The following is a 9,023-nucleotide window of genomic DNA, read 5'->3' as shown; positions in this document are numbered from 1 at the left end:
GTAAAGATACAATTTAAAAAAAAGAAAAAAACAATTAAAATTAAAGAAAATTTTCTTCGGGTCGCAATTTAGCAATAAGTATTTCAGAATTTAATAGTAAAGAAATTAGTTTTGGGGGGTTGGTGTTAGAGGCGCCAAATTTATTAATATACTATTTATTACTATGCTTTAAAGTATGTACCGTAAAGTTCCGGACTTAAAGCGCATATATATATATATATATGTGTGTGTGTGTGTGTGTGTGTGTGTGTGTGTGTGTATGTGTGTGTATACAATTAAAATTGGAGTTGCTCGCTAGTCGAGTTTCACGCCAGTGCAATCATCAGGCGCACTAGTGATATAAAAGTTGCCTTCAGTTTCAATAAGTAAGTATATCCTATACAACATATATGAGCGCCACAAATTTCTTTCGAACGTCACAAAAAGAGAATTTTGTGCCAATTCCTTCGGTGACCGCTTTCTCGTTAACGAGACGTTGCTTGTGCATTGCATTACAGTAGCAGAGTACTCATAACCAGCCAACTAAACACCCAATGAGCCAATACGAAGAAATACGTCAACTGATGAAAAATAGGCAACAACAAAACCTTTTTAAGCATCACAGCTTCACTTTCATAAATCCTCATACGAATGAAACAAGCACACGTTGATTAAACTATTCCCGGAGTTCTGTCTGAATTACCGGCAAAACTATACGAAGAATTCAATCACAACAAGCCAAATTAATTACAGTCACCAGACGATCAGATAGCACAGCACGCTGATCGAGATGGTACACTCATTATGTTATTAAATTTATTGTTATTTGATTAGTGTCTTTGCCTAGAAGATTTTCAAAGGATGAAGTGAGACAGAGCATATTACAATTATATGTTATGTACTAAATATTTTATACATTTCTCTAACCTATCTTTTTAAACCAAAGACAAATTATTGGAATATATAAAATAAGAAACTTACCTACTTAATTTTCCCTGGTCTCTCTTTCTCTATTTGTCTCTCTCTCTCTCACTTCCTCTCTTATTACAGATGAGAGCTATCTTTTTCTTATTCTCTTTCTCCTTTCTCTCCTACGTTTTGACGTTTCAATATTCTTATCATCATCATTTCTGCTACCTAAATATACTATTATCTGTCGAAAGTTTGTATTTCATAATTTTTCTCCATCTACATATTTTACTACTTTTCTTTCTCTCGCTCCGTTTCTCCCCCCTGTATCCTTTCTCCCTCCAACCTATAAACTCTCCCATCTCATGGCTGCCTTCGTCAACTCTATTACCATAACTACTATCGCTTCTATATTCAAGTCACTTCCATTTCAGTAACACAAAATGGTGGATGGGAACTTATTCTTTGTAAGCCTAGTACCTATTCTATTGCTCTGTTTTGCCGAACTGCTAGGTTACGAGGACGTAAACACACCGACATCGGTTGTCAAGCGAAGGTGGTAGGACAAGCACACACACACACACACAATTATATATATATATATATATATATATATATATATATATATATACACATATATATATACGACGGGCTTCTTTCAGTTTCTGTCTACCAAATCCACTCACAAGGCTTTGGTTGGCCCGAGGCTATAGCAGAAGACACTTGCCCAAGGTGCCACGCAGTGGGACTGAACCCGGAACCACGTGCTTGCGAAGCAATTTTCTTACCGCACAGCATACAACACGTCCATCGCTTTTCAAGGCGATGTGGTATGATTTTAGAGATATTTAGTTGATATTTCTGTCAGGCTGTAAGACCACATTAAATTGCCGTATTCGCTCCATAAGTTAATATTAAAGAGTAATAGGGTGGCTAGCTGGTTGAACGGTTAACATGCCGGACAAAATGCTTAGCGGTATTCCGTACCTTTATACGTTATGACTTCAAATTCTGCAGAGGTCTTCTTCGCCTTTCGTCCTTTCGACCTATCGGGGTCGATAAAATAAGTACCAGATGAACACTGAGTCGATCTAATCGAATTATCCCGTCCCCCAAAAGTGCTAGTCTTGTGCCAAAACCTGAAACTACTAATAGAGAGAGCACTGGTATCCCGAGGGTATCGAAACAAGACAAAATAAGATAGAGCATAGTTTGTTACCTAGTGGGTCTGATTGTGCCTTCCAAACAGTTGTAATGGTGAAGACGATTTCTGGCAGGTAATGTATTTAGATAAAAATCTTGCTTGACTCATGATTAAACACTTGTGACTGTCACAGTGTTGCTATTGCGTGTGGTGGTGTTGCTAACTACATTGTTTTAGATTAGATGCAAATATGATTAAACTTTTAGAATGAGTAGAGCGAGGGATCGATCGTATAATATTGAAATTATTGATTTCTTTCTTTTTTTTTTGTTTCTTTTGAGCCGTGAAATATCATCATCATCATCATCCACTTCCTCCTCGTCATCATCATCGCCATCATCATCGTCTTCGTCATAATCTTCATCATCATCATTATTGTCATCATTACTGGCATCATCATCATCGTCATCATCATCGTCATCATTATCATCACCATCGTCATCATCATCGTCGTCGACATCATCATTATCATCGCCGTCATCGTCATCATCATCATCGTCTTCATCGTCAATCATCACATTATTATTATTATTATTGTCATCGTCATCATCAGCGTCAAGAATAACAACAACGTAGTGAAAAGAACTTATGACAATCGTAGGCGGATTCGTGAAAATCTTAACAAAAAAAAAAAACTACAATAAACTTAACAACAACAAAAACAACAATAAAATAGAAACAGCGACAATGACATTAACAAAAACAATAAAATTAATGACAACAAGAACTATTCTGGTGATGGATTTCCGTCTGTTGCCGAGGAGGATTTAATCATTCTTCGATCAACTGAATTTCCAGTTCCTGAATTGACATATAAGTGGCTGTGGTAGTAGTAGTAGTAGTAGTAGTAGTAGTAGTAGTAGTAGCAGTAGTAGTAGCGGCAGCAGCAGCATGAACGACAATAAAAGCAAGAAGAACACAAGAAAAGGTGACGCAAACGACACCATTGTAATAATGTCATTTATTCGGGAGTCCAGCCATTTTGTGGAAAAGAGGTCAGCTGATACCATCGATTTCAGTACCAGACTAGCAGTTAAATTTATCGATCTGTGAGGGATGAAAGACAAAGTTGACCTCAGCAGGGTTTGAACTCAGAACGTAAAAGACTGAAATAAATATCGATTTCAAATTTTGGCACAAAGCCAGCAATTTCGGAGGCGGGGATATGTCGATTACATCGTCCCCAGTGTTTAACTGGTACTTATTTTATCGACCCTGAAACGCAAAATCAGCCTCTGTGGAATTACAACTCACGAAGTTAAGACGGATGAAATGCTGCTAATTATTTTGTGCGACATGCTAGCGATTCTTTCTACTGTAGTTTGTGGGGTGGGGGCTAGGCGTTGACATCGATCACCAGTGTTTCACTGGTACTTAATTTGCCATTAATTTCGACCCCGAAAGGATGAAAGGCAGAGTCGTCCTCGACGGAATTTGAACTCAGAACGTAGCGGCAGGCGAAATAGCGCTAAGCATTTCGTCCGGTGTGCTAACGATTCTGCCAGCTCACCGCCTTAAAATTGGAATAAATAATAGTTTCAAATTTCGGCTCAGGACCAGAAGAGAATCAATATTGTAACAAATTGTGTCCGGTGATGATTCTGCCAGCGGACCACTGCTTCTTTCTACTGGAAGCAGAAGCCTCAAGAATTGGGAGAAGGGATCAAGTCGATTACACCGATCCCAGTGCATAACTGATACTTATTTAATCGACCCCGAAAGGATGAAGAGCAAAGTCGACCTCGGCGGAATTTGAACACAGAACGTAAAGACAGACGAAATACCACTAAGCAATTCGTCCGGCAGGCTAACGGTTCTGCCAGCTCACTGCATTGCCTACACCAATAATAAAAGTTGATTAACGATTTGAAAACTTAATAAATAAATGAATAAATAAATAAATGCTGAGATTAAAATATGAAACCAAAACGAAACAAAAATCACAGCAATAGCGAAAACAAAAATAAAAACTAACTACATAAAGATATGTTGGAACTGATACATCCGAGATAACGAAACATCTGATATTGAAGTCGTTCAAAATGAAAGTTAACGCGCACATACACACAGATACAATCACACCCACAGACACACAGATGCAATCACACACACACAGACACACACACACAATCACACACACGCACACTTAATCACACAGACACCACATATGTCTTCTTCATACACACAGGTACAGTGTGTATACGTGTGCTTTCCACACATGTATACACACACTACATCTCACCCCAAGATATTCGGTCGAGCTTAAAACCTTCATACTCGTTTTGACTTATTAATCTTTTAACTTCGTCTGCCACTTGACATTTTTCTAAGCGAATACATGCTAATAATTTTTTCATTTAAATATGAAAAATGTTTTTATGAGTTTTTATTCTATATACAATACAGTCTGATGAACAAATCCTGTGTTTTTTTTAAATATTTTTCAAATAATAAAATTATATTTCATTACTTTATTGCTATTTTTAGTCGAAATTATATTTACAAGAGAAATCTTATACAAAAAAAAAAAAAAATTACCGACATAAATTATGTATACCTAACTAGTAGGGCGAAAAGACAAACAGGAAGATATAGAAATATTTAAAATAAAATAGTATGCGCATCTAAGTGTACACACTTATATAAATATATACACATAATCTATATCTGTATACGAATATCTTTATTTAAACGTGCATATATATATATATATATATGTGTGTGTGTGTGTGTGTGTGTATGTGTGTGTGTATGACTTTGTGCATGTGTGTGTATGTGTGTGTGTATGTGCATGCGTGTGTGTGTGTGCATGTGTGTGTGTGTGTGTGTGTGTGAGACGGCGTTATTTTCATTTTAGAAATAGTAGTTTCCTTGTATGGGTTTTGGTAATGTTCAAGTTAATATTTTGAAAGTTTCGGTATGGTGCGTATGTTCAGAGCGGCATTTGCCAGAATGATCTTGTGATGCCCTATATCATTGCAACAATTTCTGCGCGTTTCAGTAAATTTGATTTGTGTTATTTGTGTTACATACATACACATATTTACCCACTTATCTACCTACCTACCTACCTACATGCATATATACATGCATACATGCAGGCATATATATATATATATATGTCTGTGTGTTGATATAAATATGTATAAATGCGTTTGTGTATGTATGTATGTATATACGTATGCTTGTATGTAACACAAATATGCATGTATATATATTTATATATATATGTATATGTGTATATGTATACACATATATGTGTATATGTTATATACATGTTTATATGTGTACATGTATATGTAGATACGCATATGTATATATATACATATATATATACATATATATATATATGTGTATATATATATATATATATATATATATATATATATATATATATATATATATATATATATATATATATATATATATATATATATATATATATATATATATATATATATACATATATACACATATATACATATATATATCTATGTATCGTATCGTTATTAAGTGTAATGACATGACCAAATGGCTGATGGTTTATAGGTTTAACCCGTCGCTTTTAGTCTACGGTCAAGGAACTCAGCACTAAATGAATGAATCCAGAAGGCATTAAACGGATTAAATGTCAAATTTGCAGAGATAAATTATTGCTATTTATACAGTAATTTTAATAGAATTTTAACATCATGTTTGAGAAGTATATTTCCATTGCATATTATAATTATAAAGTGGCTAAGAATCGCTTCTTGAAACTACCTGGTATTCGGTTCAGGCCCACTGCTTGACATTTTGGGTAATACAGTTCTATATTTAAGAGATGACGAAATAATGAAACACAAATACGACCTCGTCGGCATTTGAACTCAGAACATAAAAACGGACGAAATGCCGTTGTGCATTTTGCCCATCGCGGTAAGAGTTCTGCCAGCACATCGTCTAAATGATAATATTGGTTTAAAATCTTGGCATAAGACAAGAAAGTTCAGAGGAGGGGGTAAGTAGATTACATCGAACGCAGTGTTTAACTGGTACTTATTTTATCGATCTCCGAAAATATGAAAAGCAAAGTCGACCTCGGCGGAATTTGAACCCAAAACCCTAAAGACGGGCGAAATGTCGCTAAGCCTTTTGTCGGGCATGCTAATGATTCTTCCAATATACTACGTAATTGTATTTGATATTAAAATTAAAATTAAAGTATATATATATATAATCTGTCTGTAGCCTTTGTTATTGCTGTCATATTATACTGAATTTACGATTGCTGTTGTGACTTAACCTCAGCTAAATCCTATTTGAGCCGATTTACGTTCTAGCTGTCACGAGTCTGTTTTCATTTCGTACATTGTATGCACTTAGGTCCAACATCATTTAATATATTTCATGAAAATTTTTAATTTACTGGGATGGTTTTTCAATGGAAATGTCCAACGTGGTTCCGGTTCCTTGCGAAGACGCATCTATGAATTTCGATTAAATTTCGGCAAAATTTTAAATATAGCGCAAAATATCTTTTGTTCCTACATCGCTGTTGAATTGTGACTGGTGTTCCGAATTAGAAAGTTTTTTGGGTTTCCTTTTTTTCACATCAACCTAACAGAATTGAATGATTGATCCATTCAACAAACCTATACACTTTCCCACTGTTGTTTACGTCAACAACCAGGAGAAACAATTAATCTCTGAACAATAGAGGTTTGTCAGAATAGCAAGATTGACGTTTATAGTCAACAGAATCGACCATATCGAATTTGTTAAATTAAAATTTGTATTTTGCAAACGTGAAGGGCCGTGTGGAGCGTAAAACTATACAAACGCACGGATATTAATGTGTGGGCGATTCCGAAAGTGTTATAAATCTATATAATGGTTTTCACAGAGGTTAATCAAGCGGATATCTTTGATTATTAGTGACGATAATTTACCTGCTTGGACAATGTAGAGGGACGTATGAGACAGGTTCCACGAAGAAATCCATAATCAGGTATACATGTATAATATTGTGTTCACACTTGCACCACAATTAAATAATATTTAATAGTTTCGTACGCAAATAACACCAATATTACAGATGCCAAGTACTGGCTACTGCTGCTGTTGTTGTTGCTGTTGTTTTTATTGTTTAACACCTTGTCGTCCTTAACAAAGAAGGCCTATAATCAAAGGACTTCCATTCGTGACCATTCCCTCTTTTATTTATTCACAAATATCGGGCTACAATAAGTAGTGTGTCTTTTGTGTTCTAAGAAAGTTGACAGTGTGACTTGACTGCTATCTCTAGCTTGTCAGTCGGCCGCTAAGAGGCTACCGTATCGACTTAAAACATCAGCGTATGTGCAGCAGATCATCGGAAGCAGTAGAGCATCGGAGAACATTTCTGAAAGAATGTTCTATGGTTCTTCATTTTCTGAGTTCAAATTTAGCCAACGTCAGAATTGTTTTCATCCTTCCGAAGTACCAGACAATTACTACGGTCGATGGTATAAAATAACTTTCTCCTCTTAAAATTGTTTCTGTTGTAACTCGATAGTAACTTGGTTAGAAAGAACAATTGTAGTTGTGAAGTGTCAAAACATGGTTGAAGTAAATTAAACGAGGCAATAAAATGATTGACATAAAAAAAGCCAGTTATCGTAATCTTTATCACTACTTAAATGCAGTGTTTATTAGAGGGTATTGCGAAGACGAATTCGAAAGTGTAAGTCGTAAATAGATGGCTGACAGAATATAGATTAAAAGAACCAGGGAGAAGTGGGATTAAATATATTCAAATATTGACAAATTACAAATATAATTAGAGCGAGTGCACAATACTAGGTAGAAAGGATATACTTCACAAAGAAGCTTGTTAAAATGAATAACATACATCTTGTGCACTTCGACTTTCTTTTATCATTCTCCATTTATCCCTCTATCCACCTTGTACATACCACGGGACGACCCACTGTAATATAGGCAGTGTTATCTAAGAACAACTGCCGAAATATTGCATAACAAGGCTAGGGCGAGGAAGCTTTTTCCCATTATAAATATAGATTGTATTGAATAATTTTAATATCTAGGTTGAATTGCTCATTTGCGGAGGGAGTGCAGCACTTAGAAGGACCAGAGTATACAGTACTACACTAATATAAAAAGATGGCAGACGAAATAAGCCGTGGCAGTCGTTAACTTAATACAATTGCGAAAAGCATATATAGAATTTCCTTTCTAAGATAACACAATTTAACGGGGTTTCAGTATATACATGTGTGTGTGCCAGTCTATGTCTATATATTTATTTATTTATTTATATATATATATATATATATTTATATATATACATACATGCATACATATATATGTCTGTATGTATACGCATATATATATATGTATAAATATATTCTGTATATCCATACGCCTATAATATGCATATATATATATATATATATATATATATATATATATATATATATATATGTGTGTGTGTGTGTGTGTGTGTGTGTGTGTGTGGATGGGTGTGTATATGTATGTGCGCATGTGTTAATGTATGTATATATATGTATGTATATAAGTTGAAAACTGTTCTTCCATAGAAGTTTATTCAGTCAACATTTGTGGGGCTTAGAGCCAATTCGAACTTGGACGGATTAAAATCAGAATATAAAAGTCCGTAATGAAATAACACCACACATCCTATCCAACGCTCTACCGATTCTGCTAAACTAGCCCTTTTACTAGTTAAGTAACAAGACTTGAGCGCTGCATTCTTCTATAAAGCTTTTAGTCCTAATAAATCGTAATACGAAATATGTTTTACTTCGGCAACCCACGGTTTTCAAATGTAATCGAATGTGACTACCATGCTATATACTACAAGCATACATGCAAAGACACACACACACACACACACACACACACACACACACACACACACACACACACA

Source organism: Octopus bimaculoides, chromosome 19 (genome assembly GCF_001194135.2).
Source record: "Octopus bimaculoides isolate UCB-OBI-ISO-001 chromosome 19, ASM119413v2, whole genome shotgun sequence".
Lineage (NCBI taxonomy): Eukaryota > Metazoa > Mollusca > Cephalopoda > Octopoda > Octopodidae > Octopus > Octopus bimaculoides.
This window is presented reverse-complemented; position numbering follows the sequence as displayed.